At 47.4% G+C, this 13,840-nt stretch overlaps 1 protein-coding gene across 2 annotated transcripts in view; it reads right to left on the bottom strand.

Annotated features, from left to right (window-relative positions):
- The window catches only part of LOC144770421 (C-Jun-amino-terminal kinase-interacting protein 4-like), a 1,040,418-nt gene that overhangs the window by 658,803 nt on the left and 367,775 nt on the right, over positions 1–13,840 (bottom strand). The gene's annotated exons all lie outside the window — the stretch shown is intronic.

Genomic DNA, 13,840 nt, shown 5'->3' with positions numbered 1-13,840 from the left:
AAATTGCAAGAGTATACGATGGTAGCTTAGCGGTCCCGGACATGTGGAGCTATCACCTAGCTTTTCAATTGATAAACATGAATGGGTGGGTCGTTGAGCCACAGACGGAACCAGCATACGGGATTGACAGATACATGATGGGAAGCGGTGGACACTTAGCGGCCCTCAATCGGAAACAGCGAGGCTATCAGCTGCCACCACATACATACAAGGTCGTTAAGAGCATGGCGAACCCCAAACAGGCTATTGGGGTGGGAGTAGAGTCTAACCCCGCAGACACCACTTTGGGAGAGCGATGAGTTGGGACATGTGGGGCGCCTGCAGGGATTCTGTAAATGGAGCCTAATAGGCCTGGACAATCATGGGGATGTATGGCGGGCGGGAAAATGCGGACCTTCACAGAACTTAAACACGACTATCAACTGTCTGACACAGAACACTTCCACTACATACAGCTGCGACACGCCATACACCATCACATATCGGAAAGAGAATCTGTACCGGAATACTCCCCCCTTGAGGACCGACTACTACTCGATCCTATGGTAGACAAGGCAACATCTCTAACACATAGGAAAATTATAAATAACCTTCCAGACCCTCTTGCCTCCCTGAGGGCAGATTGGGAGACTGACCTGGGCTTGAAAGAGGACAATGATTGGCAGGAAGCAATCCAGAGTCCCAGGGAAATTGCCATTAGGGCACGATTCCGACTAGTTCAGCTGAGATTACTACACAGGTCTTACACCACCCGGACGTTATAACATAAACTAGGCTGGGCAGACTCAGAACTTTGCATCAGGGGCTGCGGGGAGGTAGGAACATTCTTCCATATAATCTGGGAATGCCCTGTAGCACAACGATACTGGAGTCGAATTACCCAAGGGTTGTCTGAGGTCCTCGGTACACAAATATCCCTCGACGCTCGTTGGCACTTGCTGGGCATAACTGGGGAAACTCACTGGCTGCATCATGTGAACACCAGGCTAGCTCTAGCCTCTGGTGTGGCAAAATGCAACATTGCTAGACTATGGGGTGCTCAACAAATAGGGAGGCTTAGAAGCGAGACCTCGACTGGTGTTGCCTGGCTGAAAATGCTGTCTATCAGAGTAGGGGATGCCCAAAAACGTGGGAGAAGATATGGAATGCATGGGACAAGTACAGATCCTTGACACAAATAAACACAGCCGAGGGTGAATAATTGTACAACATAGTAAACAACTGAAGAAGGGATTGATCCCCTTCCCCCAGGAAAATTACATGCAACACTGTACCCCCGATCTACATTACAGATGATGTACACTGTGTTAACTATTTGTTATGATGGGATCTTTACATGTTTGTTTGTTTAACTACCTCACTGGTGCTGCCATCGGCTAATGGCCGACGCGACCGCGCCCGTTTTTTAAAACGGCCGCACAAAAGCGGAAGCAGCCAACGGTTAAAAAAAAATTTTTTTTTTAAAACAATTAGATTCTGCTGCATTTGTGCCTTCCAGGTGTAAGCCAACGTTTAAGAAAGAATACATTCAGAAAAATGCCAGCTGAATCGCATGCCAGTATGGATACCCACAAATTCAGAGATCTACAAATAACCTACTGCTCCTAAACTCAATACCTTGTGCCTATTTCAGAAATATATAGGTTTCCATGATACCCATTTTTAACTACACATTTCACCATATGAAATGGCGTATACTCTATATACAATCTAAAACCATTGTACGGTGCAGCTCAGTTGTTGGCTCTGGGTACCCCAGGATCTTGGTAAACCTACAAACCCTATATAAATGTAAATGTAAATGTAGCCGTACTTGTAAAGCGCACTGATACTCCTGAGTGTCCTGGCGCTGTACTCATACCGCTAGGGAACCCTTCCTGGTTTTTCCCCGTGCCGCTCTAACCATTGAGCCACACTTCTCATTATTATATCATAAAGTGCAAGTGCTTAGTGTAAACAATAATAGTTGTTCATTATAAACAACTACTATATAGATTGCATTTGGCCCACAATTAAAGTGCTAGTGCATTAGTAAACAATAATACTCTCTTATTGCACATCGGTTTGTAAACAATAATACTCTCTTACTGTAAACAATCACTCTATATATTGCACAAAGCCCTACAAACAATCAAAAGCGCTAGTGCTTAAATCCACTAAATATCCAAGACTAAAGTGCTAATGCTTAAACCACAACATCGATTAGTCATTATTTTTGCAAACATTACACTAATATTGCACAACAAGTTAAAAAGGAAAAGGAGGTATCAGCGCACAAGTAGTTACAAAAAGACATTACTTAAAACATCCCATTCATAACGAAGCCACTTTAAATTAGCAAGTTACACTACCTTATGTGTTAAAAGAAGCATAAAAAAAGAATTAAAAAAAAAAAATGTTTTCATTAAAAGTATTTACAATTCATAGTTTCAATATGCAGTTTGGGTACACCCGAGGCTTTTTAGTCATAATCTAAGTTAAGGTGTTATCAGGCTAAACAAGTATACAGATCCTCTTCCACGTTTAGACCATGTGGCTCCGAACTATTGAACTCTCGGATAAAATACGTTTCCAGTTTCCTGAGCTCCCCTTTTCTATTTCCTCCCCTCTTTTTCTTTGGGACCTCCGCAATACAAGAATATTGGAGGCCCTTGGGATTACTTTGGTGATGTAACTCAAAGTGCCGAGCCACAGGGTAGGATCTGTCCTGATTAACAATGGCACGTCTGTGCTGCAAAATCCGTTGGTGCACAGGTAAAATAGTACTACCAATGTATATCTCCGCATACTATATCTCAATACTCGGTCTCTCCCCCAACACCATACCGATATTTTTCTTCTGCTGACCGCGGAAAACCCAGACATCCTGTTGCTCACCGAGACCTGGCTGTCCGACCTTTCCCTCCCTGACATCTTGGCTGCTCTACCCCCCAACTACTACCTGCTGAACGCCAACCGGCCTCACGGCCGTCGTGGCGGTGGGGTTGCAGCAATCATCAGCAAAGACTTACCTCTTATTAAGTCTTCATCTTTATGCCTTCCTGATGTCGAAAATCTGGTAATTAGCCTGCCAACTGAAGCTGGGGCTCTGACCCTTATTGTCTTATACCGCCCCCCTACCCCCATTCCTCTGTTTCCTGCCACTCTTTGTGAGCAGCTCGCTGCCCTAATGACTTCTTCAGCCCGTGTTGCCATATATGGCGACTTTAACTACTGGTTTAACCATGTTGATGCTGGTCCCCATGCTACCGAATTGTTTGAGGCACTTTCCAGTCTCAACCTGACGCAGCATGTCACCTCTCCCACTCACACTGGGGGTAACATCTTAGATCACATCTGGACTCAGGGTATATCACTCCTCGGTCCGACTATCTCCCCCTGTGTCTGGTCAGACCATTCACTGATTGAGTCATCTATTCTTATAAAGGGCCTGGTCAGGCCCCCCCTCCAGCATGGAGGGTTCGCTCGGAACTGGAAGACTCTCGACTCACCTGCCTTCCTCTCCTTACTTGTCAAAACCCAGCCCCTACTCCTCGAGTCCTCAGATATCAATACCATGGATGCCAACATTTCACACTGGCTAACGACGGCTAGCGATACTTGCGCACCTCTAACCCGCTTCTCTCGCACTCATCCTAATAAGTCCCACAAATGGTACAATTCCACCTTAAAGCAACAACATCTGGAGCTGCGCCGACTGGAGCGCAGATGGCGGCGCCATTATCTTGGCCCCGACAGGGAAGCATATGTGTCTGCGCGCAAAGCCTACAAAGTTGCAATCACCACTACCAAAACCACCTTCATCTCTAACAGGATTTTAACAGCTCCCAATAGATCTAAGGAGATATTTAAAGTCCTTGGCGAACTGACATCGGACGCCAGGACACTTCCGAATCCGCCTTCTTCCTTAGAATCTTGTACTGCTTTAAACTCTTTTTTCATCGATAAAATCACCACCAAGAAGAATTCCATTCCCCACTCACTTTTTCCTGCTACATCAGTCCCATCTCCTGCTAATACATCCACTTTCTCTCAGTTCCCCGTACTCGACCCGGAATCTCTTGCTAAACTGTCCACTCGTGTGAAATCTGGATCCCCCAAGGACTGCTGCCCCCCCTTCGTGCTTCGCGATATTTGTCACACCCTTCCCCATTGTATCCTTCCCTTACTTAATTCCTCCCTTAACTCGGGCATAGCCCCAGTTCATTCAAAGAGGCCGTACTGGTGCCCCTCTTAAAAAAGCCTGGCGCCGATCCAGCAGCCCTGGCTAATTACCGCCCCATTTCCCTCCTGCCCTTCCTATCTAAAATCCTTGAGGCTCATGTTACGACCTGCCTCTCACATTTCATCGAGGAGTCCAACTACCTGGCGCCTAATCAGGCCCGGTTCAGACCAGCCCACTCCACCGAGGCCGTGATCCTCGCTGTGCTGGACAATCTTAGACGCAATGATGACAGAGGACAACCCCAGGCATTAGTTTTACTCGATCTATCGGCGGCTTTCGACACGGTGGACCATAACATCTTAATCCACCGTGTCGAATCCGCCGGAGTCTGTGGGGTTGCTCTGTCTTGGATCAAATCCTTTCTAGAGGAGAGGTCCCAGGCAGTTAGCATGGGTCCTTTTCACGCCACCAGTGTCTCTTCATCCTGTGGAGTCCCTCAAGGATCTTCTCTGTCTCCCCTTCTTTTTAATTTGTACCTTCAACCCCTCCCTCACTCCTTAGGTAAGTGGGATATCACCGTGTTTAATTACGCGGATGATTTACAAATTATTTTTCCCCTCACTTCTCCCGACGCTGCCATCAATTTTCAGACTGCCATGACACATATCCAGCTTTGGATGAACCAAAACCAACTCAAGCTCAATCCGGGCAAGACTGAGCTCCTTCCTCCCAGGGAGAAGTGCCCCTTTTTGGGGTCCTCAGTACTGGCCGACTGAGCTCGGAACCCCCCCTCTCCTGCTGGATGTGTCAAGAGCCTCGGAGTCTTGATTGATTCCGGGCTCACTCTCAAGGCACAGGTGAGCGCAGTAACATCTTCCTGTATGTTCCAGCTCTACAGGATACGGAAAGTCGCTCACCTCCGCCTTGCTGCAAGTCCTAATAGCCCTGGTGATGTCCCGGTTGGACTTCTCAAATTCAATCTATCACGGTCTCCCTAAATCTCTGTTGTCTAGGTTGCAGATCGTCCAAAACCAGGCTGCTCGGCTGGTCTTTAAAATCCCCAAATGGCAGTCGGCCCAACCTCTATTACGCCACCTTCATTGGTTACCAGTGAACGGAAGAATCACTTTCAAGGTTCACTGTTTGGTCTTCAAAGCTCTCTCTGGTCCCGCCCCTGCTTTTCTCAAGTCTCTAATCACTTCTTATTGCCCCCCTCGTACCTTGAGGTCCACTCACCTCCTGCTCCTCGTCGTCCCCCGCTTCAAACTCTCCAGATCGGGTGGCCGCAGCTTTTCTTGTCTAGCCCCCAAGCTATGGAACTCCCTCCCTCTCTCACTCAAGTCATCTTGTTCCCTTCTTTCTTTTAGGAAATCCCTAAAAACACTACTCTTCCCCCACTAATTTTTCTTTTTCCCCTGCCTTTTCCTTTTCTTTTCTAAATCCGATTAGCGCCAGGAAACCTATGGTGACAGTGCGCTCAAGAAATTTGTTATAACATAACATAACATAACATGGGCATTGTAGCAAATAAACCACATATTCGCTTTTACAATTAATGGCACTTCTGACTGTCACAGTTTTGTTAAAAGAGGTTTTAAAGTCAGTACGGTTCATTCCATGCTGACAGGCTTTGCACTTCGAACATCTCTTAAAACCAGATTTAGACTTTACCCAATCGGCATTACTCTTCTTTCTGTCTACGAACTCACTTTTCACCACTAGATCTTTTAAGACTTGGATTTTTTTATACGTAATCTCAGGGTTCTTCTTGACCCTAGAACCCAGTACCGGGTCATTCTTCACCAGGTACCAGTGTTTTCTAAATATTGTTCTTATTTCTTTATGTTTGGTATTGAAGGTCGTTATAAATCTAGGTGAAACTTGTGTATTTTGTGTTTTGTCCAAAACCTTCTGCCTCTGAGTTCTAGATGGTTAGAAGAGTATATTTTGTCTAACCAGCTTTCTGGCTTTATTAGATTATATATACATATATATTTAGATCTTTTTTTGATTCAGCTTCGCATGTTCCTGAAAGCTGGGAAGATGGGGACTTTAGCCAGGCAAAATGTTCGTTGATGCGATTTGCAAGAAAAAAAAGACACTAACTGGAGTAATTTTTTCCTTGCTTTCTAAAAAAAAAAAAACTCAAAACGTACCTATATTTTGCCTACTTTCTCGGTCCTCTCCAGGGGAATAACACAAACTATGGGTACCTGCAGAATCCCCTGTATATTGGAAAAAAAGGATGCAAATGTGGCTTGGAAATCTTATGTAGACAAAACATTATGGAGGCCCAACTACCTCAAATAGCTCAAAAAGGGATGAGCATATGGGAGAGGGATGGGGGGGGGGGATACAGCAGGTAAGATTAACAGGGAAAGTCCTTATTCAGTGTAGACGCATCAGGCAACAAGATGAAACACCCCACTCCAGGAAATTTGAGCAGAATGAGTGCTCCTGGGGCCAAGCCTGTTTGTTTAGACACATGTGGTGGGGCATCACCCCACCATGGAATGCAACAAGAAATGAGCAGGGGAAAAGAAATAGGCCCATAATAGAAAACAGCAACAAGATAGAGGTCACAGGAGAGGAACCAGAGGCTCACAGATTCCATACAGCAGGCATACCAATATACAAAAATAAACTTGGAGAATTGCTTGACACCCACCACAACAGAGCGGATGACATGCTACTGCTTGAAGGATTTAAAAGTCCTTGTGATGGAGTGATGATTGCAAGGTTTACCAAGAACCTGAGATCAGCAGCATAGCACTCATGAGTTGTGGCACATAAAACACAGAAGGAAAGTGGGCCTGGGCGCTTAGAGGGCTCATTTGAAACCACGCCCCCTTTTAGGATCTAGTAATAACTACCAGAAGGAGAGTCAGCTAATTATTCTATTTGTCAGGAGCTATGCATCGTGGCCTATGCATGCATTGATGGTGCCATAGAGCGGGTTAGGGCAAAAGGAAAAAGTGCACTAGTGGCTAAGGCTGACATCAAATTTGTATTCAGATTGTTGCCCGTTCACCCCAACAGTTTTCACTTACTAGGCTTCCAATCTAAAGACCAATATTATTTTGACAAGTGCATGCCTATGGGCTTTGTAATATCATGCGCTTCAGCCCATTCCCGGAATGAGCCCATCACAAACAACACCCTGGAGGGGGAAAGCTAGACTACTTCCTGCCTGTAGGAGTACCTGCCACATATCAATGCACCTAAGTTCTACACAAATTCAATGAACTGACGGCATCCTTCTGGATCACGCTGGCGCAACATAAAACAGTGGGACCGACATTCAGACTGGTATTTCTAGGCCTAGAACTGGACTCTAATTGCGGCACATCCAGTATCTCACATAACAATTAAGTAGCACTAAAAAGCAGCAAAAAGAGGATGCTGGGATGAAAAAAGGCAGCATTAAAAGAAATCCAGAACCAAGTGGGCCATTTGAACTTTGCCACTACGGTGATACCGGCAGGCAGAGGTTTCGCAAGAAGGCTAGCACAAGTCATGAAAGGTGTTCAGAGGAAGTATCACCATGTGAGACTGTGAGCCAGAGTGAAACAATTTAGGGATGTGGCATTTATTCCTTTCACACATTAATGCCAAAATATTCTGGAGGGAGAGATGGGTGACATCAAGGCAAACTGAACTCTTCACAGACACAGCAGGCAGCCAGGGCTTTTTAGGTCGAGCAGGAGAAAGCAATGCAAAGCATTGCGTCCAGCTCGACAACTAATGTTGCCCGCCGATCTGAGACAGGGGTCGGGCACACGCGGCGATTGGTGTCTGTGGACGCGCACGTCCAGGACGGCGCCGTGCACATCTCCTGCCTCAGATTCCCTGAAGTAGGGACAGACAGACAGACAGACAGACAGACCGACACACACACACACACACAATATGTGACTTGTTATTAGATCCTAGTTCTACATAGACCTCTACTGCACATTTTATTTGATGTGTACCTCTTAATTTGCCTTGTAACACACGTTTTGATGTATTATAATTGTAATCTTGCATTTGTTTTACTAAAATAACCTTTGTGTTTGCAAGGTTTGTGATCTTACAGTAATCTGTAATTTAATTTTACTGTCAATGTTTCTATCGCACTTGTTACGCGTGCAGACTCTCTTCACTTTCTGTCAAATACTCACCCAACATGGCCGCCACCACACGCTCACACTGCACAAGATATATTGAGCCCAGGCGTTCGGGTTGCCAGATTCCTGCCATCGTGCACCGGAACCTTAGGCTGATCCCCGCCGCCAGCTCCATTGGTAAGCTCTGCCTCAGGGGCCCTTAATGCCCTGTCTATCGGTCTATCTGCCGTTTTCTGGTTTCCCTCCTACCTGCTTGTCCCCTGTAGGGAAACCGGACAGGCCTACCGGCAATTTTTTATCGTACCTGCCATAAGCCTTGAAACCTCTTGACTAACGCCAGCAAAGTCACACCGCCTTGAACTGTTGAATCCCGGCAATCTGCCGCGATATGGTAAAATTCCCCGCTTACATATATTGCGGCACCTTGTCCACTTCGATATCACGTTAAATCCTTACTGAATTCAGTCTGTTCTTCCCTAACAGACGGCCCTCTTCCTCCATTACCAATTTTGATTAAAGTTGAACATCGAGCAGCCAGGAGGTTTGTGATTTTCCCGATTTACGCGCGATTAGGCACGACGTATTTCCAGCCTACAACCACTTATCTGCCGCAGGTTTTTATTCTCACCATCTTTTAGACTCACTATGCCATTCCACATCTGTACGGTAAAGGCACTGCCATCACAGGCCCTTTTCCAGACTCTCTGGTTTTTCTACCACTGCTACTAGGCCATGCCGCAGTGTGCCTGCCATTGGTTTGACATCTCCCCGCAACCTTAATTCACATCCAGCATCATTTTGGCCGCTTTAGTTAGTCACGCTGTGGGCAACTTCTGCCCCTTTTTGACTCACGCATGCGTCTTTCTCCTTCGTAGGACTACCAAAATCATGAAGTGCATGATCCTATTTACCATGAACAAGCTCTCCCACCACAGCTTTTGACAGGCACCACCACAGCACCACTCAGCGCCACCACAGCATCACTCAGCACCACCACAGCATCACTCAGCGCCACCACAGCATCACTCAGCGCCACCACAGCATCACTCAGCGCCACCACAGCATCACTCAGCGCCACCACAGCATCACTCAGCGCAACCACAGCACCACTCAGCGCAACCACAGCACCACTCAGCGCAACCACAGCACCACTCAGCGCAACCACAGCACCACTCAGCGCAACCACAGCACCACTCAGCGCAACCACAGCACCACTCAGCGCAACCACAGCACCACTCAGCGCAACCACAGCACCACTCAGCGCAACCACAGCACCACTCAGCGCAACCACAGCACCACTCAGCGCAACCACAGCACCACTCAGCGCAACCACAGCACCACTCAGCGCAACCACAGCACCACTCAGCGCAACCACAGCACCACTCAGCGCAACCACAGCACCACTCAGCGCAACCACAGCACCACTCAGCGCAACCACAGCACCACTCAGCGCAACCACAGCACCACTCAGCGCAACCACAGCACCACTCAGCGCAACCACAGCACCACTCAGCGCAACCGCAGCATCACTCAGCGCAACCGCAGCATCACTCAGCGCAACCGCAGCATCACTCAGCGCAACCGCAGCATCACTCAGCGCAACCGCAGCATCACTCAGCGCAACCACAGCATCACTCAGCCCAACCAAAGCATCACTCAGCCCAACCACAGCATCACTCAGCACAACCACAGCATCACTGGTTCAAATATGTTCTCTCAATGTTTCAAGCTTTATTACAAATGTCACAAAAATATGTTAATATTGCACTTCTGTTCTTGGATTTTCGTCACAATAAAATACACTGAACATAATCTTCACAAAAGTTATTTACAAAAGTTTAAGCTATTGCCATTATAAATTACAATCACTTTTATTTAAGTATTAATTATTTTTTTAAATTAAAAACCATTGTTATTTGTAATATCAATACATATAAGTCACGTAAATACAAAACATGTTGCATTACAAATGCTATAGGTGTCACATTTGCGAAAGTTATAACTATTGGCATTGTAAATGACAAAGCTATTAATTTAGCTACTTTAAAAAACAACACAAATTTAAAAAATATCATTTACAAGACCAATAGCTCAAACTTTCCTAATGCGAGACCTAATGCATTGCAAAATGCTTGTTTTGGGATTCTCTCAATGCGCTTTCTCGCTTACAAATGGACAAGTTCAGAGATCCAGCACCATCCCCTCCTACCCAGTGAAACCAACTATGACCACGATCCCAGAAGAGTTATAGAACCTGCAAACCAGACTTGTCCCAACTAATAGAGCAAGCACTAGCTCCAGGGACAGCAAAGAAATACAGTAGTTATTTGGGGAGCATGAAGAAAGTGACAAGCACATGTGATTTTAGAGCCGCATTAAGCAACGCGACAGCAGTCGAGAGCTTTATAGGGGGGGCTCATGCACAGAAGTAGTACAATTCTCAGATACACCTAGCGACAGTGACCCATATGCCAAAACTAGAAGTGTGTCACGATCCCAGCAGTTCCCAGTACATAACAAGCATTTACAATGCAATGGTCTCGGCATTGTTAAAGTTAGAACTATTGGCATTGCTCATGACATTATTTTTATTTATGTTTTGGTTTTTAAAACATAAATAATTGGCATTTTGTCATTTACAATGCCAATAGCTTAATCGCTCGCAAATGCATGACCTATTGCATTTACACCAACACAGAGCCACACACACAAAGCCACCCACACACACATACAAAGCCACCCACACAGTCATTCACATAGAGCCACCCACACACACAGAGCCACCCTCACATAGAGCCACCTAGTGCAGTGCCTGTTCTCTGTGGGTGTCACTCCCATAGCATTGGTGCACTACCTGTTCTCTGTGGGTGTCACTCTCACAGCATTGGTGCAGTGCCTGTTCTCTATGGGTGTCATTCCTATAGCACTGGTGCAGTGCCTGTCCCCTATGGGTGTCGCTATCATAGCATTGGTGCAGTGCCTGTTCTCTATGGGTGTCACTCCTGTTGCACTGGTGAAGTGCCTGTTCTCTATGGGTGTCATTCCCATTGCACTGGTGCAGTGCCTGTTCCCTATGGGTGTCATTCCTATAGCATTGGTGCAGTGCCTGTTCGCTATGGGTGTCATTCCTATAGCATTGGTGTAGTGCCTGTTCCCTATGGGTGTCACTATCATAGTATTGGTGCAGTGCCTGTTCTCTATGGGTGTCATTCCCATTGCACTGGTGCAGTGCATGTTCCCTATGGGCGTCACTCTCACAGCATTGGTGCAGTGCCTGTTCTCTATGGGTGTCATTCCTATAGCATTGGTGCAGTACCTATTTAGGGAGAGGTGTGGCGCCGCGGCCAGGGCGACTGACGCTGGAATCTGGGGACCACGGTTCGATCCCCGGCTCCGGCGGCAGGTTAGCCTAGCACCATGTGACTCTGGGCAATAGCTCGCTTAATCTTCTCGACGGCCCCCTGCGCCTAGAGACCCTGATTGTGCGCTTTACAAATGTGGACTTTACTTTTATTCCCTATGTGTGTCACTATCATAGCATTGGTGCAGTGCCTGTTCTCTATGGGTGTCATTCCCATTGCACTGTTCTCTGTGGGTGTCACTCTCACAGCATTGGAGCAATGCCTGTTCTCTATGGGTGTCATTCATATAGCACTGGTGCAGTGCCTGTTCCCTATTGGTGTCACTATCATAGCATTGGTGCAGTGCCTGTTCCCTATGGGTGCCACTATCATAGCATTGGTGCAGTGCCTGTTTTCTATGGGTGTCACTCCCATTGCACTGGTGCAGTGCCTGTTCTCTGTGGGCATACTCATACTGCTCACCCTGCATACTCATACTGATCACCCTGCATACTCACACTCTGCTCACCCTGCATACTCCTACTGATCACCCTGCATACTCAGTCTGCTCACCCTGCATACTCAGTCTGCTCACCCTGCATACTCATACTGATCACCCTGCATACTCATACTGATCACCCTGCATACACAGTCTGCTCACCCTGCATACTCAGTCTGCTCACCCTGCATACTCACTCTGCTCACCCTGCATACTCACACTCTGCTCACCCTGCATGCACAGTCTGCTCACCCTGCATACTCACAGTCTGCTCACCCTGCATACTCACACTCTGCTCACCCTGCATACTCACACTCTGCTCACCCTGCATACTCACACTCTGCTCACCCTGCATACTCCTACTGATCACCCTGCATACTCCGTCTGCTCACCCTGCATACTCATACTGATCACCCTGCATACTCACACTCAGCTCACCCTGCATACTCACACTCTGCTCACCCTGCATACTCACACTCTGCTCACCCTGCATGCACAGTCTGCTCACCCTGCATACTCACAGTCTGCTCACCCTGCATACTCACACTCTGCTCACCCTGCATACTCCTACTGATCACCCTGCATACTCAGTCTGCTCACCCTGCATACTCCTACTGATCGCCCTGCATACTCCTACTGATCACCCTGCATACTCAGTCTGCTCACCCTGCATACTCCTACTGATCGCCCTGCATACTCCTACTGATCGCCCTGCATACTCCTACTGATCACCCTGCATACTCAGTCTGCTCACCCTGCATACTCCTACTGATCGCCCTGCATACTCACACTCTGCTCACCCTGCATACTCACACTCTGCTCACCCTGCATGCACAGTCTGCTCACCCTGCATACTCACAGTCTGCTCACCCTGCATACTCACACTCTGCTCACCCTGCATACTCCTACTGATCACCCTGCATACTCAGTCTGCTCACCCTGCATACTCAGTCTGCTCACCCTGCATACTCCTACTGATCACCCTGCATACTCAGTCTGCTCACCCTGCATACTCCTACTGATCGCCCTGCATACTCCTACTGATCGCCCTGCATACTCCTACTGATCACCCTGCATACTCAGTCTGCTCACCCTGCATACTCCTACTGATCGCCCTGCATACTCACACTCTGCTCACCCTGCATACTCCTACTGATCACCCTGCATACTCAGTCTGCTCACCCTGCATACTCAGTCTGCTCACCCTGCATACTCAGTCTGCTCACCCTGCATACTCACTCTGCTCACCCTGCATACTCATACTCTGCTCACCCTGCATACTCCTACTGATCACCCTGCATACTCCGTCTGCGCACCCTGCATACTCATACTGATCACCCTGCATACTCACACTCTGCTCACCCTGCATACTCACAGTCTGCTCACCCTGCATGCACAGTCTGCTCACCCTGCATACTCACACTCTGCTCACCCTGCATACTCACACTCTGCATACTCCTACTGATCACCCTGCATACTCCGTCTGCTCACCCTGCATACTCATACTGATCACCCTGCATACTCATACTGATCACCCTGCATACTCATACTGATCACCCTGCATACTCCGTCTGCTCACCCTGCATACTCATACTGATCACCCTGCATACTCACACTCTGCTCACCCTGCATACTCCTACTGATCACCCTGCATACTCATACTGATCACCCTGCATACTCATACTGATAACCCTGCATACTCATACTGATAACCCTGCATACTCAT

Source organism: Lissotriton helveticus, chromosome 7 (assembly GCF_964261635.1).
Source record: "Lissotriton helveticus chromosome 7, aLisHel1.1, whole genome shotgun sequence".
In the NCBI taxonomy this organism is placed as follows: Eukaryota; Metazoa; Chordata; class Amphibia; order Caudata; family Salamandridae; genus Lissotriton; species Lissotriton helveticus.
The sequence above is the reverse complement of the archived record's forward strand: the minus strand, read 5'-3'. Positions and strand labels throughout refer to the sequence as shown.